Below are 12,518 nucleotides of genomic sequence, written 5' to 3' on the forward strand. Positions count from 1 at the left end.
GAGGAGAAATATCACAGAATCTGAACGTCCGTCAGTCTGACACGTACATTTTAGTCTTGTCTCGTCTCTTTAATAGAAAGTAATCTACTTTTTGCCAGTGTTTTTATTGTCAGTAATCTATTTTTATCCCATCCTCGTTCTGGTCGTTAACGAACATTTTTTGTCATAGTTTTTGTAAACCAGATTAACACTGCTACTGAGGCTCCTGTCCGTTGATTGAATAAATTGTTAAATTTCCAATATGCCTTGTATCTTCAGACTTCAATCATCCAATCCACCAAAAAACACCAAACAAGAGTCAGTGGCAGGATAACCTGTTTGGCATCGGCAGAGATAGGCAAATTTTTCACAAGTGCAACCCACGTACTCAGCTCTGCTGCTCATCCCACTAATGCATGTTCCTTACAAATGTGGCATCATTTAAAGGGAAATAAATAGGTGTTTTGCAAAGGCATTGTTAAAACAAAGAAATAATCTACCAAACGCAAATAGCCTTACTTTTTGAGCACAACCCCTTGCGATGATGAAGATTAGATGGAAAGGCACAAAACAAGAAACAACTCTGTTCATTACATCTGAATTTCTTGATAGACAGACAATCTTTTATCATTCTCACTGGGTAAAAGTGAACTTTTCAAACTTAAATGTTATGGTTCTGTGTGCTTAATGGACACAAACCCCCTCCAGGATTATTTAACTGAAGTTTTATGTGGAACCTTTATTGGCTGCTTTTCACAAACAAATCATAAAGAGAGATTTAAAACAACATGTGCCTGAGGAGAGTATAATAGGCTGTGAAATGCATCATAAGTTTAAGGTGAGCACAGCGGCGCTCTGCTGTAAGGGTCAGCGTTCGGAACAACAACATGGAAATGTTCAACAAAAGGCTCTGTGTTAAGACTCTGTGAAGTGAGGAACACACACACACACACACAGCTTTTTAGAAAAACCAACAGTGTTATCTGCAGAAACTGGTGGGAATAATAGCAGATCAGATACTCTGAAATAAGAAAAAGATAGATCAGTGTTCTCTGTGTAGAATAGTTTGTGCAAATATTTTGTAAAGAGCTGCTCTAATGTGCCTCCAAACTCCACTCTGTTCCAGTCTTTCTAAAAATAATGTTATTAATTTTTGTTCTTAAGCCATGAAGGGCAGGAGGGTGTGAATACAGTTAAAGAGTGATCATCCATACAAAACAGCGTAAGATGTAAAGCTAATGTACCGACACGAGGGCAGAGATAGTGGGATCATTCAACCCTGTACTGCTTCCTGTTGTTTGGGGATTTTAGACATGGTCGGTGCGTCTAAAAGTCCAAGAGAAGGCACTTTAGAAAAAGAGCCAGTGTTTCAGGATGTTTCAAACCTAAATGTTGAGTAGAAACAGACCAAATGTGAGTCAAATCAGGGACTTTCTGAGTACAAAAGCTGATATTTTAGGGAAAGTTGGGACAGGCACCAGCACTGCCTCTCTCCGGGCAGAAACAAATTACACTGGCTCATCTTTTCCGATTATGTGCTCCAGTTCATGTCCTATGAAGATTGTTTCAGAAGTCTCTTTCAGTGTAGCTTACTACAAAGGTAGTTAGAAAAAAAATCTTATTCTAGGACTGAACCAGGTAGAATGAGAAGCATGCTGTAAAAGCCCCAGGAAAACTGCCTGAATCATAGTTTCATAGGTGCTTCCAGTGTTTTAGTTCCAGCAGCCTCTGGTCTACTCAAAGTTTTCAGCTCTGCAGAAAAGTTTTTGCCCACCAACATTAAAAAGAGTAGTTTTGTTCAACAGCAGGCTTTGTGCCATTGGAGTCTTGAATGAGTGAGATATCTTCACTAAGACTCTCGGGATCAGTGTGTAATAAAGTGGATATCTCTGTTGTCTTAATTCCTTCAGTAGTCTTTGTTATACTCACATCAAGATAATTCTAGTTGTTTAAACCTGCAGCTTTTTGAATATATCCTCATGTGGCATTTATTTTCTTTTTCAATTTCCACAGGATTCATATTCACATCATTCAGTCTGCACCACGGTTTTTCACTGGCGAGGGTGCACCCACGCACACTGGGTCCATCTTAGCATAGAATAGAATAGCCAGCCCAGAGAAGCTGGGTCACATGTGCACAAGTTCCTGCAGAACAAAACTTCCAACAGCTTGTTATTTTGCCTGTCCAAGAGTGGTCTGAGGATCATTTGTTTCCTTTTTATGATCTAATGTTGATTAAGTGATACAAAATTTGATCAACAGGCTGTACCTGGTGTTTAGCTTGAAATTTACAGGATGTGCGTTAAAACGGTGCCGGACCTCCTGTTGTGGCCAATCTGCTTGGTTCAGCTTGACGTGTTGCAATGCAGCGTACCCCTCAGTCCTGTCTCTTGCTTCAGTATAACAGACGTATGAAAACACAGTCTGTACCTTTTGGATGGGGAGGAACGGGAGATTGGCATCATGAATGTGCAGCTGACAATTCTACAACAACTGCGTGATGCTATCATGTCAATAAGGACTGAAATCTCTTTGGTATGTTTCTAGCACCTTGTTGAAAGTACGCAACAAAGAATTTGGGTATAACTGGGTTGGTTGTCACACTTTACACTCTAGTGTGAATTTCTTGTTATCAAAACAACTTCCAATAGCCATTCCTACATTAAATTGAAGCGTGGCCTGAAATGTATATCCCTCTTGTTTTTTTTTAATTTGTAGTGCAAAAACACTGACACATTGTGACAACAAACCCCATCAAGCGATGGTTGTCACATACTATAGGGTCGTTTGTCACAATGTTATTTTAATGGGTAAAATATTAAAAAGAAGGCAAGAAGTGAAACTTTGATTGTAGTGACAAGTTGACAAATAATATAACTTAATGCACCTAAACACAAAATGAGCAAGGAACATGATCAGGAACATCTTTAGGCCTACTCAACTTGTCTACAGTACACACATTCACTATCACGGGACAACCAACCACAAAGAGAATGTGAAGACCAACATCTACTGGAACTTCTTGCTAGCATCAAGGACAAAAAAAAAACATCTAACAACTAGATGGTGAACTTGTAAGTGAACTCTGATCCCAATTTTGGAAAATTTGCATACCAAATTTTGGGAGACAGAGCTCTCTGGAGGTGGGATATAATGAATTTGACAACCAACCCCCATGACAACCAACCTCGTTCTCCCCAAGATCCCTTCTCGTAAAGGGGGGTCCAATCAATACTAGAAAGATGTACCTAATAAAGTGGCTAGTGAGTGTAGTGAGTGTTAGTGGCAGCCTTCAATGAAAAAGGACATGTTGCAGAGCACAGTGGATTGGTGCTTCTGGTGCATCTGAGACTGACTAGAGTAAGGGCTATGGAAATGACAAAAGGGAAATATTGAAATCATGCAACACAACTTTTTGAGAGATACAGTTGTTATTTAATTATGTTTTTTAAGTGAAAGCAAAAACTTGCTTTTGAATAAAGATGGGGGAGTACATCCATATAAGCCTTTTTTAATCCCACAACTTGGTATAAATTACCTCAAACATTCATCACTACATCTATTAACATACTACATGCCAGGGAAGGATTAGAGCAGAACCACAATGAGGACAAACTGCTGATCTGCAGCAGAGCGGGGTCACTCTCTGCTTTGTCACTGGTCTCAAGAGGAGCAGATTTCAGTCTGTTTAAATCCTCCAACTAAACCCAGAAGTCTCATTCAAAGTCTTCATCATCAGCTTGTTTTAATCAGTGAGTGAAACATGCTGTCCGGGCTGCATCGAGGGGCTGTGGGGAAGTTGTTTGTGATTTACTGGGCTAATCAGCTTAATTGGAACTTGTATAATTACACATTAAGACACACTTAAATGTTATGATTCTACTTTGGTAGAACTTTAAATTAGCTATCGCTCATTAACATTAAGGCAATGAGAAGATTTACAACAGCCAGCGAGAGGTTTTTACCCTGAAATGAGACGTTCAGGAGGATAATTAAAGTGAAACCTTTCTGTTGTGGAAGTATTAGACGTAACGGGCAGCTATTGCGGCTGTCACCAGATTAAAAGATGGTCGAGGATTTTAGGAGACAAAGGTTCAAACTGGGAGGGTAAAGATCGTAATTTGAGGATTTTACTTTATTTTGCATGCATTAAAGTGAAATACAGTCTTTTTCAAGCATCAGCGCTCGGAGGAACGCAGTTTAGCTGAATATGCAGCAGAAGAGGAGTGTCATATCATGAGTGATGGCACACTGGGAGGCATTACACAGCGAGCTTTTAAAAAAGAAACACTAATAACGGATGACTGACCATCAGACCTACACTGCATACACAATGTGACCATCTTCAAAGTGAATGCAACGTCCAAAACGAAGCCAATTAAAAGTCTGACATTTTTCTATCTTTGGGAGACGATCATAATGCATGTCTTCTTATTAAATGTGAATCTATAAATCAAAACGGAGTCATTATGTCAAAGATGGTAAAACTCAGGGGACTAACAGCATTTACTGTGACAGCTCAAACTACACAAGGTTAAAGGGACCTTGGTGCTCCGCAAGAGGGTGTTTGCTTTTAAATTTACTGTTTAGGACAATAATTAGGAACTTCTCCATCATCATAAAGCTCAAGGACATAGTTTAGACTTTGTCTTCAATGTTCAGGTTATTTCTGTTGTTTAATATATCTTGTTTATGGGAATACATTCAATGTTAAAGAAGGTAAATATGAAAGATATTGTAGTAAAAGGCCCTGCTGATACTCTAAAAAGAGGAAAGTAGACTTAATTCAGGTCACATTTGTGATACTGAGGAGCTCAGTGACTTCAAGCGCAGTACTGTGATGGATGCCGCCTTTGCAATAAGTCAGTTGGTAAAATTTCATCCCTGCTGGGTATTCCACAGTCAACTGTAAGTGATATTAGAAAGTGGAAGCATTTTGGAACAACAGCAACTCAACCACAGAGCAGAAGACTCTGCTGATTCCATAGCTGAAGAGTTCTGAACTTCCATTGGCATGGAATGGATTTCCTTGGCTGAGCAGCTGCATGCAAGCCTCACGTCACCAAGTCCAATACCAACCATCAGATGGAGGTCTGTAAAGCACACCAACGCTGGACTGTGGAGCTGTGGAAATCTGTTCTGTGGAGTTACTAATCATACTTCTCTGTTTGGGAGTCAGGTGGGTGAGGCTGGGTTTGACCATTATGCCATTTAAGGTATAAATGTATGACCTTATATCCATCCAAATTATTTTCTTTTTTTAAATTTAAAAAATTTGGGTGAACCAATGATGCCCAATGTTTTTTTTTTAAATGAACTTAGATTGGATCAGTTTAGATGTGGCACAGATGGACAGCTTCTGACCTGTCTTATGGAGATCAGAGGTCATCGAGGCATTTGAGGCCATTTAAACACACAACTGTGGGCTGTAAGATTTACTTAAACTTGTTTGTTTTACTGTGCCAAAAAGGGTAATGTCTAAAGTTTTTGCTGAGGTGTTCTGTATGAAACAGAAACATTATATTTAGATTTTTTTTTTTTTTTTGCTTATTGGAGGCCATAGCATGAATTATCTTCTTCTTTTTCTGAAAACCAATAATGTCAATAACATTTTGTACACATGTGTTAAACTTTTCTGCAGCTTGCCAGGAATTTCAAACCAAAATTCCTCACTTTGTCAACATCAATTTGCATTCCATGTCCCTAAAAGCATTTTTGCATTGGCATACTCGCAGTATGAATGCAATCTGTTAGAGCAAGTTAGGTACATGCTAACCCCCACTATGCCCCCCTCCCCTGCATAATGACCCAGGCATTTTGTTTATTTAGTTATTGTTAGTTTTATCTGACTGTTTAGTTTCAGTTTGGTCAGTAGCCTGTGACATGTTGGAGTGTAAACTGTTTACCTTTTATTTTTTGATAAAACTCCACATGTTCACACAAGTTGATGAAAGTAAACCACTCACCCATTTGTTGTGTATCTATCTGTTAGACTGGACAGCAAAAAGCCTGATTGGAAACTGGAAATGGGTGGGAACTCTTCTTTACACATAAAATCCCACCTGTGCTGCAAAAACTCAAATATTAGCCAAGTGAATGTGTCTAAATTCAACACATTTGATGTTAGACCCACATATTTTACAAAGTCCAATCACCAAAAAAGTCGGTACATTTTTAAAACAATGAATAAAAACAGAACAGAGATCTGCAAATCTTTTTCTACATTCAATTAATTAACAGCACAAAGACGGTATGCTCAAACTGATTCACCTTCATTTTCAATACACACATTCTGAATTTAAATCCTTCAAAATGACCCAAAAAAGTTGGAACAGGAGCATGTTTACCGCTGTGTTATGTTACCCTGCCATAACTCTGTAAGTACTAAAAGAGGAACTCTTCCCATTCCTGCTTGATTTACAACCAAAGTTGCTGAAAAATGCAGAATTTCAGTTGTTGTCTCTTGCACTCAGTGCATCATACATTTTTAAAAGGAGACATATCTGAACTGCATGCAGGCTAGTCTAGCTCCCTCACTCTTTCATTGTGAAGCCATGCTGTTGTGGCTCATGCAGAATGTGGCATCATCTTGCCCAAACAAGTGTGGAAAGAGATGTTGTCTGGATAGCACTGGTAATTTTGCCGACTAAAACTATGACTAAAAATGTTCTGCCACAGCCTTTTTTCCATGAGAAAGATGAGACCAAAATTAAGTTTAGTTTTCATTAAGACAATTAAAATGAGACTTCCATGATATTTCTCCACAGTGGGTTAATCTGCCAAAAATTCAAATCCCCTGTAGCTATTCTGCCTCTCAAAAGCAGGGAGCCCAGGTTCGGCAGAAATCACAAAACACTCTACCATGTTCTGGTACCAGATTCAGGCGAGAGAATAAACGCTTGGACTAAAAGTAAAGACTACAATGTGAGGACTTTTTATGAACTAAAACTAGACCAAAATGCTTTTAAGTTTTTGTCAACTAAAACTAAAACTATAAAGGGTAAAAATGACTAACATGTTCAAGCTACAGATGCTGACTTTTGAACTTTTTATTGAAAACAGTTAGGATGGTTCTTTTCAAGGACTCCATGACCACTGTTTCCACAAACTGTCTGAAATGTGGACTCGTCAGACCAAAGCAGACTTTTCCACTTTAGATGAGACCATCTCAGATGAGCTCGGGCCCAGCGAGCTCAGCTGTGTATCTGGATGTTGTTGATGTATGGTTTTTACTTAACTTTGAGTCTTAACTCACATTTGCAGATGCAGTGATGTACTGTTAACTGACTACAGTTTTCTTAAAGGACCCCTGCATGATCAGACAAATTCACCTTAATGGATAGATATTTGTATATCTCATATTTATACTGAACAAAAAGATTCACTAGATGTCTGTATTTTGTGTAAATTTGAGCTTATAAACCCACCAGGAGGCCGCCATGTTTTGGTTCACACTGGTAGTGAGATTTCACTTGGCCAGAACGCTCCTCGCCGTTCCTATGCAGTAGCCTCTGTTTCAGACTGACAGCCAGTGTTAGTGCTGCATCTCACATGTTGAGAGATGCTGCACGTCTCAGGGACAGAGAATTTTGAGATTTAAGGTCTCATCTATTTTTTTCTGTGCATCACGAGTGCTTATTGGTCAAAATAGAATGGAAAATGATAAATACAGAGCGATATTAACCTTGTTGCAGCAAATATTTACGTCCACGTCGGTAGAAAGAGTTTGAATTCTGATTCTTGACTAACCAAATGAAGGCCATGAGCTAAAATGCATCTGTTTGATATAGTTGTTCCCTAAACTTATACTTTTTATGAAGCTGTTTCCACATGGTACAAAATGTTGCAGGTAAAGATAAACACAGTGCAAAAACACTTCTGGTTTGCACTTTTCAAAGTAAAAGTCTGCTGTAGCATTTCTTTGGAAGCATGCCCTTTGCTTGTACATAATACTTTTATTTTGAAAAGCAAATCACTGTAATTTGTTTTTGTTCACATTTTGTCCCAGGTATGTATGTGAAATGAATGTTTATTTTTGATTCATTTGCCTGTATTTCTGGATTGAAAAACAGTGAAGAGCTTTTATAAAGCCATATTCTTTCTGTCAAATAAACCACAAAACAACAGCTTATTTTGGTATAAGTACTGAAATAGTTTATTTTTTCTGTCTTCTTTTACATAAAACAAAGAATATCAGTAATATACAATTCTCAGTTTGTACTGCTAAGGTGACTTTCACACAAAAACATCACTGTTATTATCGGGTTCTGAAAAAAAATACATTTAGAAGGAGCATTACTGTAATAGTGAGTAAGAATATGTGCAATACATGTTAAATTACACTCATCAGTGCAGAGTACAAATACAGGGCGTTAGAGTAAATGTTAAAAAAATACAATACTCTTGTGGGAGTGATGCTCTTTCATTATATGAGCTGTTTTTTTTTTTAAACACAGACGCCATGCTCCATCTACCCGTAACGACACAGCCAATCTGTTCCCTGAACGCCTTGCTTCTCTTGTAACGCTACATATTTTTTAGTATTTCACCTGTGTTGGTTTACAAAGATTACCTTCAACATATACATGTAGCAAGTGGTTCAAAAAGGAGGTAAATACAGTAAGATGACATGAGATTGTGCGACTTTACAGTGCGGTACATCGATGTCTGTAATGTTTCAAAGAGTATGGCTATAGTCTGATATGTAGGTTTTCGTTGCATTCATTTTCTGTTTCTGTGATCAGCTCAGAGCAGTGTTCGTTTGGCAATATGCATTTTGGCAAATATCTATACATGAAAGGCAGGAAGCTGACGAGGTGTGAGGGGTAAAAAACATCGCAAATGCGGCTTAAACCGTCAAATATGTCGGGATGCATTCAAAACACCGAAAACAGTACTAGAAAGGACACAGCATATATCATTTAGAGAGTAAGTGAGCGACCGTGGTGGGGTATTTTACAGGAAAATGTACAGACAGAAACTGACAAAAGGGAAATATTGAGTTAATATCTGCTACAGCGAGATGTGGTGCAGTGAAGTCGAGGTTATTGAATCCACAGCATCTATCAGAGACAAGAAACGGCATTTTCCCTGAGCTAGCACAACAATGTCTACACTGTGCCTACTGGGTGTTTTTAACTAAGGTCACATGCAAAACTCACTGCTTCGTCTTGATGTCATAACTGTGGGATCATGTAGAAAAATGTAGAATTAAGAACAGATATGAGGAGTTTCATTATGAGACAAAAATACAGATATTATTTCTGCACACCAGCATTCCTTCCTCCATGAATGAAACTCTTCATACTATAAGAAACGGATTAACATGATGCATTTCTGCATTTAGAGTAAGCCATAGGGTGTTTGCATGCAAGTTTATATAATTAACATTGTGACAATAAATAAAAAAGTTTCCAACAAGATAGTGCACACTTTTAAAGATCACATTACTCAGTCAGATATAGAGCTCAGGAACGGCGGTCAGTAGTGAGTGCTGTACAGAAAAACATCCTCAGGATGAGAGTTTGCAGTCTGGTGAGGTTAAATGTGCTGTTTCCTTTAAGTATTGTAGTGTAGATAGTTACTAAATCAAAAGTAGAATAAGATGTTCACTCATACAAAGCAGACTTATTCATCTTTGCTCAGTTTTTCATCCCTGTCATTATTCCTCACAGCTGGAATGGTTTGTTCTTGTGCAAAGTTTCAAATGGGAATATAAGGTGTAACAGCTCACAGAGGTCACGGTTATGTGTGTTCCTCGTTTTGGGAGTCATGGTTCAGGACTACTTCTTAGAACTGGCAGTAATGATTCTACAGTTTGCTCCAACTTGTGTAATTTTTAATAAGCTTTGATAGTTGGTACAGCCTCTAGTGTTTTAACATTAAAATAACAAGCAGCACAGAAATGCAGAGGATCCTATTTGTGATTGATAAAGTGGGCAGTCATGTAGTTTTTAAAGAACAGCAGGTGTAGGCGTCCGTAATGGAACCATGGACTGGTTCATGCAAACACGAAGAGGGACGTTGTGATGAGGCTTGAGCATTTTTAATACCTCTATTCACACGTAGCCTTTATAATATCAGTAATGTCTTCCAGCCTCTCTGCTTTCACACCTAGAGGCTTTTTGAAAACAGTGCAGAGAAGTTAGGGAGAGGGATACGAAGCCAAAGAGTCTTGTAGCTCTGCTGTCTTCTTGCAAGTTACTGCTGCATGTAACTTCTTCGTGTGTTTTCATAGGACCTTTCTCAGATTGCTCCCTCCACTCTCCCTCTACACACTTCTACTCTGTTTGCACACTCTCATGGTGTGTCTGCCACATTAAGGGCTGTCAAGTATGAAAGTGGTGTCGTAGTTAAACCTATCAGCGAGTCTGCACTGATCTTATGAGATGCACCAGCACAAACTTTCAACATATGTGACCAAAGCTGGTAAAAACTCCTGCAAGTCGTCCGAGGTCAATTTTAGTTTTTTACACATTATGAAAGCGTAGATTCCAAGCTTTCAAATTGTATAACATACACCTTAACCTAAGCATGTTTTACAAAGATATGCTCATTTGAATGTTAACTTCTAGTTTCTGTTTGTTCTGAGAAAACCAGGCTCAAAGTTTCAGGACTTTTCATACCTTTAGGCAGGCCAGGTAAAGGGCGTGAACAATAGGGCCACATTTACATAAAGTCCACCCAAACCAAGCTTCTGAATCAGACTGGTGATGCTCATCAAAATGTTCCCATAGGAAATCCGTCTTCATCAAACTTTCACTGTCAAGTGATCCTGAAGTTGTCCCAAGTCTGTTGATAATATTTGTCGCTTCTTCATTGTCTCTTCTACTTTTCTTCACTGCAGGGTTCATCTTAAGGCTTGTTAATAAAAGGTGATAACTAGAAACAGCTGTGTTTACGTGCCGGGGGAGGGGTGGCGTTTGAGCCATGTGGTGTTTGTTATTGTCCATCTCAATGGGCGAAACTGGGAACAATGGCAGGGTGAGTGGCCAGTTATCACCCAGCAGTTTCACTTTCCCATCCCCTCAGCAACTCTGAAAACAGGGCATTATAAAACACAAAATTAACGCTTTTAAATATCACATTTGTGTTACTTTTTTCATCGAATGAGTAGTTTAAATGTCAGACTTGCATAAAATAAGAAAAAAACGAAAAATTATCATTTTGAAGAAAACGACTTTGTATCCATTCTTCTCAACCACCGGAATGCAGACTTACAGGAACTTTATCTGGCTTCAGTCACATATGTTAAAAATAGCGGTATCCTACTCATGTTAATTAAAAAAGTTATGTTAATTTAGAGAAAAAAATTGGATGTTAGATGTTAATTTAAAGCCTATTGTATCATATTTAATTCACACTTTTGGGACACCTCTGTCCAATCAACATGATCAACTAATTCCTTAATAACTTTTTGTTTTCAATCTGACAAAAAATTGCAATTTTAAAGCATTTTTTTCTTTTAATGGATTTTGGTAGTTTTGTTCAGTTCAAAAAGGTATAGAATTTTCTGGCTATTATTTGAGGTTTCAGGCTTTAAAGGGTTAAGGAATGCCTCGAAACATGTAGTTTTCCCTTTCATATTGTGAAGTTATTTAAAAGAGTCTGCCTAGTGTTATTAACATGGCCAACTTATTATTTAGTGACATAAATCATGCTACATTGAGTTCTAGTTTCCATGTAGGTGAGGGGAGTTTGTCCCAAAGCCTGCTGTCCTTCAACCCTCCACCCTAACCAAGGGAGTTTCATCTGTGACGTCAGACAGAGCTCACTCTGTACCGGAGTGGGAGTGACGAGGGGGGCAGTGTGAGGCCTATTTTGTTGTTGTTTGCTTTGTTTGTAAAATGCTGTAGTATACGAGCCGGGCAGTAGGTTGCAGTGGGATTTTGCAAGAACGAAAACAGGAGCATCCGTAGAGACCCTTCCTTCCTCGTAGAGGAACCCTACTCGTGCATGGCAACTGACTGCAACTGCAGTGCGTGTGCATTTTCAGAAAGTTGTTTTTTGTCTGTCTACATGGAGATGGAGAAGGGGGTGTTTTGAAAACTTTTTACTCTAGAGCTCATTTGTTCCATTTTCAGGCATCCAGAATGTCATTCTTGTGTAGACAGACAGCCAAAACACAAGAAGAGTTTTCACCTGAAAGAGGTGTAAAGAGGGCCTGAGAAAGGCTTGGTGTGTCTGCTTTTCTTCATTTGTCGTTTATTTGCAATTAGCAGGCATTTTAGAAACATTACTGCAACCTTGAATGGGATATAGATATTGTCTGGAAGATGTGTGTTGCGATTTGAACACAGCAGCCACGATCCACCGGCGAATTGTATTGCGGAGCAAATTGTTCCCTTGCTTGTCAACCTGTGCAGCTCCACTGCCCTTGCTCCAGTCCAGCAACGGAGCCTCCCTGAATTGCCACTCTGCTGCACTTCACTGGGAATATGCTATAGGTCTATTTTCAGCACCAGCCGCTGCCAAACTGCATCAATTCCTGACGATCGGGAAGCTCTAAACAGGAAGTCAAGAGTATAGAGTATCTGGTA

Source organism: Cheilinus undulatus, linkage group 15 (genome assembly GCF_018320785.1).
Source record: "Cheilinus undulatus linkage group 15, ASM1832078v1, whole genome shotgun sequence".
NCBI classification, from domain to species: domain Eukaryota; kingdom Metazoa; phylum Chordata; class Actinopteri; order Labriformes; family Labridae; genus Cheilinus; species Cheilinus undulatus.